This window comes from Prionailurus bengalensis, chromosome E2 (genome assembly GCF_016509475.1).
Source record: "Prionailurus bengalensis isolate Pbe53 chromosome E2, Fcat_Pben_1.1_paternal_pri, whole genome shotgun sequence".
Taxonomy (NCBI): domain Eukaryota; kingdom Metazoa; phylum Chordata; class Mammalia; order Carnivora; family Felidae; genus Prionailurus; species Prionailurus bengalensis.
The window spans coordinates 19,461,789-19,470,724 of record NC_057352.1 but is presented as its reverse complement, the minus strand read 5'-3'; positions in this window follow the sequence as shown (position 1 = coordinate 19,470,724).

Genomic DNA, 8,936 nt, shown 5'->3' with positions numbered 1-8,936 from the left:
GGGTGTGATATAAATGAGCCAAAGATGGCCTTTGCATATGGACCCTTGGTCATTTTTCCACTGCAGGCTGAGTGAGTTAGGTCAGAAGCTCACTGGCACCAAGCTCAAACTTTTACACATACAGTCATTTACAAATAGTCCAAACAACCAGATTTTTAGGCATGTAGGGCCTTCCTGCCTTGCACAGTCTGCAACACTCACCCAGCATCTGAAGGCCATTGATAAGACAGAGCATTATGGTTACAAGACTTCAAGCAGCTACCATCCTTCAGAGACCCAGAGACTGCCCACTGTGCTACTGAGGGCCACCAGCTAAACATATAAATCTCCCTCTCCCCAGGGAATCCCCTTCTCCCCACCCAACACACACACACACACACACACACACACACACACACACACACACACACTGCAGCAGCTGAGAGGGATTTCCACAGCTGGGAAATAATGAAAGCATCGCCCGATAAAGCCAGTATGTGCTACTGCCACCTTGTGGTCATGTTGTTTCCTTTGCTCGGTCCCCAAATCCCCCCAACTCCCTGAAGGAGGCCGTCCCCCAAATGACAGACGACAATAGCTTGACTAGAAAGAGGGGATGTGGGCTCAGAGAAAGGTGGGTGGGCTTGGAGCTCCAGAAGCAGATCCATTTTAAAAAATGGTAATATTTAGCACACAGGTAAAGAAATTAAGAAAAGATGAGGGGCGCCTGGGTGGCGCAGTCGGTTAAGCGTCCGACTTCAGCCAGGTCACGATCTCGCGGTCCGTGAGTTCGAGCCCCGCGTCGGGCTCTGGGCTGATGGCTCGGAGCCTGGAGCCTGTTTCCGATTCTGTGTCTCCCTCTCTCTCTGCCCCTCCCCCGTTCATGCTCTGTCTCTCTCTGTCCCAAAAATAAATAAACGTTGAAAAAAAAAATTTTTTTAAAAAAAGAAAAGATGATAGTGTCCCTCAAAAAGCATAAGATCAGTAGGGCCTGCAGACCACAGGTAAAAAGAGGGGCTTCTGTGGTAAACATGGAAGTCTGACCCAAAGGGGAGGGCTTGGCACATCGGAGAAGCTCTGCACCATTTAAAGCAATCTGCTTCCTGAGACTCCTTTCCAGTCAACCCCTGGGAAGAAATACATTGTATATCAGGGATGTGTGTGTGTGTGTGTGTGTGTGTGTGTGTATGCGTGCGCGTGTGCCCGTGTATATGTAGATACACACACACGGACACGTGTACAAAGATTCATTAAAATAGTATTTACCTTCACTGAGCCATGTGTTTGGATTTTCTATTTGTTCCTCTTTTAATGTAGATCATAAGCCTTTGAATTGATTTCATAATTCACCAATGGGCACAGCTGGCAATTTGAAAAGCACTGCATTTAGTGAGGATTGTTTCGTTTTCTTCTTGATTATTGCTTTGGATTTAGGATGAAAATGAAAGGGGAGTGATTTTGCAAATTTTTTTAATGTTTATTATTTATCTTTGGGAGAGAGACAGAGCATGAGCAGGGGAGGGGCAGAGAAAGAGGGAGACACAGAATCTGAAGCAAGCTCTAAGCTCCGAACTGTCAGCACAGAGCCCAACGTGGGGCTCAAACTCATGAACCTTGGGATCATGACCTGAGCCGAAGTCCAAGGCTCAACTGACTGAGCCACTCAGGTGTCCCGAAAGGGGAGTGTTTTCTCTGGAACTTTCCCTTCCAGAGGAAAAGAGACGCCTGGGTGGGTGTCCCCTCCTGGCAATCAAGAGGCTCACAGAACCCTAGAAACCTGCCTCCCTGCATAGGACTTTATAAACCCGGCCACTGCCTCCTCACCCCTTTGATTCCTCTCAGAATACCTGCACACTTTCTAGGGAGTCTAAGTAGAATTTAGAAATAAGAGAAATTGATGGGGCACCTGGCTGGCTCAGTCAGTAGAGCACGCAACTCTTGATCTCAGGGTTGTGAGTCTGAGTCCCACGTTGAGTGTAGGGATTACTTAAAAAATAAAATCTTGGGGCGCCTGGGTGGCTCAGTCGGTTGAGCGTCCGACTTCAGCTCAGGTCACGATCTCGCAGTCCGTGAGTTCGAGCCCCGCGTCGGGCTCTGGGCTGATGGCTCAGAGCCTGGAGCCTGCTTCCGATTCTGTGTCTCCCTCTCTCTCTCTGCCCCTCCCCCATTCATGCTCTGTCTCTGTCTCAATAAATAAATAAATAAATAAATAAATAAATAAATAAATAAAAATAAAATCTTTTTTAAAAAACGGAAATAAGGGAAATGGCTAAGAAAGCAAAAGTCTGAGATGCATGCAAATACTTTTTTTGTATGTATCAATAGCACACAAAAGGAAATACATGTAAGAACTTTGTAAAAGTTCCTCTGTTACTAAAGATGAGAATCTCAATATTAAGTTACTTAACATTGCCCAAGAACAGAACAACGATCCAGATGCTGGAAACTGTCTCTTTACTTTTGTTTTTAAAAAAAAAACACTACATAGAAAAAGAATATTCTGTAAATAAACACAACGGAACAACTGACCTACAGCTTGACTCCTCTGCAGCCCACAGAATCCAGTCATTTTTTTTTAACACAATGTATTTTATGAATAAACTTCTACACTTTTAAAATTGAGTTTTCTCTTTTTGAAGTACAGCTTCAAGCAACTACAAGTTTCCATCCTGCTAACCCGAGGCAGCCGTTGCTTTTAACTTCTATCTTTTATTTAAAAACTTAATTGGAAGTTTTTGTAGCCAGAAGGAGCACTTCAAAGAAAAGGGAAAAAAATGCCAAAAATTAATACTTCATGTCAGAGGTTAGGAGAGAAAGAAACAAAGATTACAGAAACGAGGGGTTAATGGTATATAGGAAAGCGGTGGAAGAAGGGAAGAAGGCAGGAAACAGACTGAAGAAGGGAGGAAAAGGAAAACCCATGACATTGGAAACGAGACGTGGGGTGACGCTGTCCAGGCTCTGGGCAGACACGACAACACAAGGCTCAGAGAAGCATTCATTAATTCCCGCACAGCCCAGAGGCCCTGTGCACGAATCCCGCCCCCACTCAAGCCATTTACCCCTGTCTTCAATTACACATCAAGGGACACAGCTCTTCCTTCACTTTAATTTCTAGACATTCCCTGTCACTGCAGATTCTCAATTCACTCTGACAAAACAATGTTAAAACTTCAAGTGTGACTTTGTGCTCCGCCATTGAGGAAGAAGGCCCTGGACCGGAGGGTAGAGGCACCAGGGTCCTTGTCCCTCTGCCACCTGCTGATGTGGGACTTTGAGCAGCCCCTTCCTTTCTGTGGAGCTCTGTGGTGGCGTGGTAAAGTAAGAAGGTTGGAGGAGATTCCTGAGATTCCTTCCAGCTCTGATAAGCTATCGCTCTGTGATTTACGGTTACTGAACCTCCTGTATCACTCACGGAGGATGCTGATGAATAGGTAAATGAGATGAATACCCAAGATTTGCTCCCAGAGCTTCTTAGAGTTGAAATAAATAACAGATCTGACTGTTTCAAAGGGGGAAAACTTCCCATACTTGGACAAGTCCTCAAGATCAGAATAGCTATAAAATCGGACCTCACTGGTCTTAGACAGGGAAGACTACCCTTACATAAAGAGTACTAAGAGGGGCACCTGGGTGGCTCAGTTGGTTACAAGTCTGACTCTTGGTTTTGGCTCAGGTCATAATTTCATGGTTCGTGGGAATAAGCCACACATGGAGCTCCATGCTGACAGGGTGGAGCCTGCTTGGGGTTCCCTCTCTCTCCCTCTCTCTCTCTCTCTCTTCCTCTGTCCATTTCCCCTGCTCATGCACTCCCTCTTTCTAAAATGAATTAAAAAAAAATTTTTTTTAAGTACTGCTCTGCTCTATAAGACTTTGCCCAGCAACCGATTCAAGACCATGACCTAATAGTCTCCATCTGTGATAGAGGGAACTTTTGGGCAGGTGACTGCAGTGATGGGGGAGAAGGCCTGATATGAACTCTGAGCTGGCCTGAGAGGCAAAGGCACTGATCAGCACTCCCAAGATGTGACTCTTGAGCCTTCCTCGGAGCCTAGCAACAGCCCCTGGCTTCCAGAGGGGTCTCCGCAATGCAGCAGCAGATTCTGGACAGAAGCTGAGGCAGACAACCAAACGAGGATAACTTCACTGACAGCCCACATACAGAAGGACCAAATTGGCCAGTTTGCCCTTCCACAGAGCTCTGTATGGGACACTGGCTGGCACGCGGACCCAGCTCTGCATCAGGGATGAGCATGCGTCCCAAGGGCAGCTAACTCATATGCAGGCCCGTCTCCTATGCTGGGACCTGGAGCAAAATGATAAGCAAGGCCAATCAGTGTCTCTTGCGGGGCAATGTGAGTGAGGACATGGAAACAAAGCACTTCGTGATGAGAGAAGAAGGTTAAAGGTCATGATGAAGGAGGCCAGAGAGGCTCTGATGGACTGTAGGTGCCAGAGAGCCAATAGACTTCACACAGCAAGCCTGTATCTACAGCACACACACATTCACATGCACACACGCATGCATGCACACTTACACACGTGCACACTGACATGCTAGACAAAACGGGAAGAGGAAGTTTAAGCTGTAATGAAGTTCAACAGAAAAAAAAGATGGAAATGCCTACATCCCAGAGATTCAGAGGAAACAAGAGTGAGGAGCATAGACTAAAGCTGAATAGCCTCAAAGGCAAATAACCAGCCTACGTGATTAAAGGGGCCACCACGCAATCATGAAAAGTACATAAGGTACACAATCCTGTGGCTCACGATATATAAGGCAAAAATTAAAGAATTACAAGAAAGAATTGGTGAATCCACAATCATAGTAGGTAATGTGAACATGGCTCTCTCAGCAAGTTTACAGTCCAGGGGACACAAATTAATAAAGATTTAGAAAGAACCATTTGAACGACAGCTTGATCCAATGAATGAATAACTAAAGAAAAAACACTGTTTTCATTCAGATGCAGCACTCATAAAAACTGACCATTCAGGGGCGCCTGGCTGGCTCAGTCAGGAGAGCATGGGACACTTGATCTCGGGGTTATGAGTTCGAGCCCCAGGTTGGGTGTAGAGATTACTGAAATAAATAAAACTTTTTTTTAAAACCTGACTATTCAAAGCTATAAGGCAAATCATAACAAACAAACACTCCAAAGCATACCTGCCTTAATCTCATTAAAATGTAATTAAATTAGGAATCAGTAGTAAAAATAATTAACTTCTAAAAAAATCTGTATATTTGGAAATTTTTAAATACAAAAAATACACAAAAGTCAGAGGAAAAACATTGTCACGGAAATTAGAAAGTATGTAGAATGGAAAATTTTTTTAATTTAAATCTAGCATGTCAAAACCAGTTGCAACAGGGGCGCGTAGGTGACTCAGTCGGGTAAGCATCTGACTTTGACTCAGGTCATGATCTCACAGTTCACCAGTTCCAGCCCCACATGGGGCTCTGTGCTGACAGCTCGGAGCCAGGAGCCTGGAGCCTGCTTCGGATTCTGTGTCTTTCTCTCTCTCTGCCCCTCCCCCACTCATGCTGTCTCTCTCTTTCTCTCTCAAAAATAAATAAAAATATGTTTTAAAAAAAGAAAGTTGGGGTGCCTGGGTGGCTTGATTGGTTAAGCATCCGACTTCGGCTCAGGTCATGATCTCGCGGTCTGTGAGTTCGAGCCCCGCGTCGGGCTCTGTGCTGATGTCTCAGAGCCTGGAGCCTACTTCCGATTCTGTGTCTCCCTCTCTCTCTGCCCCGCCCCTGCTCATGCGCTGTCTCTCTCTGTCTCAAAAATAAATAAACGTTAAAAAAAAAAATTAAAAAAAAAGAAAAAGAAAGTTGCTCTAACTCTAGCAAGGTGAAGGTGGTTAACCACAAAATCATAGTCTTCTCAAGTACATCACAGAGCTGAGGTTGCAATGAAACCTCACAAAATCCCAAAACGGACAACCATGGCTGCCTTCATCGTTGGTACAGCAGAGGAGGGGGCCACAGATGGATTAGAAAAGCACTGAACTTTTAATAAATTTCTAGAGATTCAGCAAAGGTTAGCATGATATGGGGTGCTGGGGCAGCTGAGTCAGTTGAACGTCCAACTTCAGCTCAAGTCATGATCTCATGGTTCGTGAGTTCAAGCCCCACATCAGGCTTTATGCTGTCAGTGCAGAGCCACTTTGGATCCTTTGTCCCCCTCTCTCTGCCTCTCCCCCACGGGTGATCTCTCTTTCTCTCTCTCAAAAATAAATATTTTTAGGGGCGCCTGGGTGGCGCAGTCGGTTGAGCGTCCGACTTCAGCCAGGTCACGATCTCGCGGTCCGTGAGTTCGAGCCCCGCGTCGGGCTCTGGGCTGATGGCTCAGAGCCTGGAGCCTGTTTCCGATTCTGTGTCTCCCTCTCTCTCTGCCCCTCCCCCGTTCATGCTCTGTCTCTCTCTGTCCCAAAAATAAATAAAAACGTTAAAAAAAAATTTAAAAATAAATAAATAAATAAATAAATAAATAAATAAATAAATATTTTTTAAAAAAAATTTTTAAAGGTTAGCATGATAGGTGAGAATCCCTAACAGCGCCCATACACAAAGAGTCTGTACCTATGACCAACTTACTCCACAGGCCTTTACCAAGTATGTGTAAGAAAAATTGGGGGCGCCTGGGTGGCTCAGTCGGTTAAGCGTCCGACTTCAGCTCAGGTCACGATCTCGCGGTCCGTGAGTTCGAGCCCCGCGTCGGGCTCTGGGCTGATGGCTCAGAGCCTGGAGCCTGCTTCCGATTCTGTGTCTCCCTCTCTCTCTGCCCCTCCCCCGTTCATGCTCTGTCTCTCTCTGTCTCAAAAATAAATAAACGTTAAAAAAAAATTTTTTTTTAAAGAAAAAAAAGAAAAATTGGACACAGGACAGGAGGATCACCAGACACTGCCTACTCTGAGGCATATGTGTGAGGCCTCGGGGCCTGTGGAACAATTAAAAAATGTCTAGCATAAGTGTAATTATACTACAGGAGGCAAGGATAAGGAGAAAAAGCCAAAATAAATCTTTGAAGAAATAATGGCTGAAACTTTCCCAAATCTGGTTTAAAAAAAAGAGGGGTGCCTGGGTGGCTCACTCAGTTAAGCATCAGACTTCGGCTCAGGTCATGATCTCACAGTTCAGGAGTTCAAGCCCCCCTCAGGCTCTATGTTGACAGCTCAGACTCTGCAGCCTGCTTTGGATCCCGTGTCTCCCTCTCTCTCTGCCCCTCCCCCACTTGCACTCTGTCTCTCTCTCTCTCTCTCTCTCAGAAATAAATACACATTAAAAAATATATAAATTCACATATTTAAGAAGTTGAGCAAATCACAAGTAGAATAAATATAAAAACCAAAACAAACAAAAACCCTACACATATCCTAGTCAAACTGGTAAAACCAATAATAAAAAGAAAAATCTTGAAAGCAGCCACAGAAAAAGTGGAACAATAATTCAAATTATTGTTTCCTTCTCATCAGAAACTACAGAGTCAGAAGACAGGGAGACAGTGCCTTTAAAGGACTAAAGGAAGAAAAAAAAGGCTGCTAAGCCACAATTCAATATCCAGAGAGAATATCTCTAAAGTATGAAGTTGAAATAAAGGCATTTTCAGATAAAATAGGCCAGTTACAGAACAAAATGAGAAAGCTGTAACTATAAAGCTTCTAGGAGCAATAAGAGACTATCTTGGCAAACTTGGGGTATGCAGAGATTTCTTAAAAGGACACCGAAAACATAAAATAAAATTCTTGATAAACTGGGTATCATCAACATGAGTAACGTCTGCTCTCCAAAAGGCACATTAAGGGGAAGAAAAAGCAAGCCACAGACTAGAAGCAAAAACTCATAACACATGTATCCAACAAAGGATTTCTATCCAGAAGATACATGAAAGGACTCCTCCATATTGAAATTAAGAAGACAAACGACGCAAGTGAAAAAATGGGCAAAAAAATAAATAGCGTGGGTTTGCAAACCAGCCCCCATACACAGTGGGCAGGGAGAGACGGAAGGGAAAAGAAGCCACTCCAGATTGAGTTGTGGCAGGTTTAATAGGCAAGCGAATTGACTTACGAGGCTTGTCTTGGGAGGCTGCAAGACCAGTAGATCCCCGCACCCGCCTGCCAGAATCTTAAAAGTTTACATAGAGGCGTTAACAGGGTTCAATAACATAAACCACCGAGCTGACCTCAACACCTTGCTCTCTCAAGGCTACGTCCTTGAAACGGCGCCACTTGTGGAATGGTGGGCGATGTACATTCCAGGGACAGAGGAGGGGATGAGGAGCCTCCAATTGCCCCTGTTCAGCTAAAGGGTCAACCAGAGGTCGTGTCCTCTCCATGACCTCCTCCAAAACATAAGATGTTTTACAAAAGAAGATACACAATTGGCCAGTGAGCACTTGAGAAGGTGCTTAACAGTATTACTCATTAAGGAAGGGCAACTCAAAACCACAGTGAGATACCACCACCCCTTCCATGAGAACGGCTAAAATTTTTAGGGGCGCCTGGGTGGCTCGGTCAATTAAGCATCTGATGTCAGCTCAGGTCATGATCTCACGGTTTGCGGGTCCAAACCCAGCGTCAGGCTCTATGCTGCCAACTCAGAGCCTGGAGCCTGCTTTGGATTCTGTGTCTCCCTCTCTCTCTGCCTCTCCCCCACTCGTTCTCTCTCTCTCTCACTCAAAAATAAATAAAGATTAAAAAAATTAAAAATAAATACACATTAAAAAATATATAAATTCACATATTTAAGAAGTTGAGCAAATCACAAGTAGAAAACCAAAACAAACAAAAACCCTACACCTATCCTAGTCAAACTGGTAAAACCAATAATAAAAGGAAAAATCTTGAAAGCAGCCACAGAAAAAGTGGAGCAATAATTCAAATTACTGTTTCCTTCTCATCAGAAACTACAGAGTCAGAAGACAGGGAGACAGTGCCTTTAAAGGGCT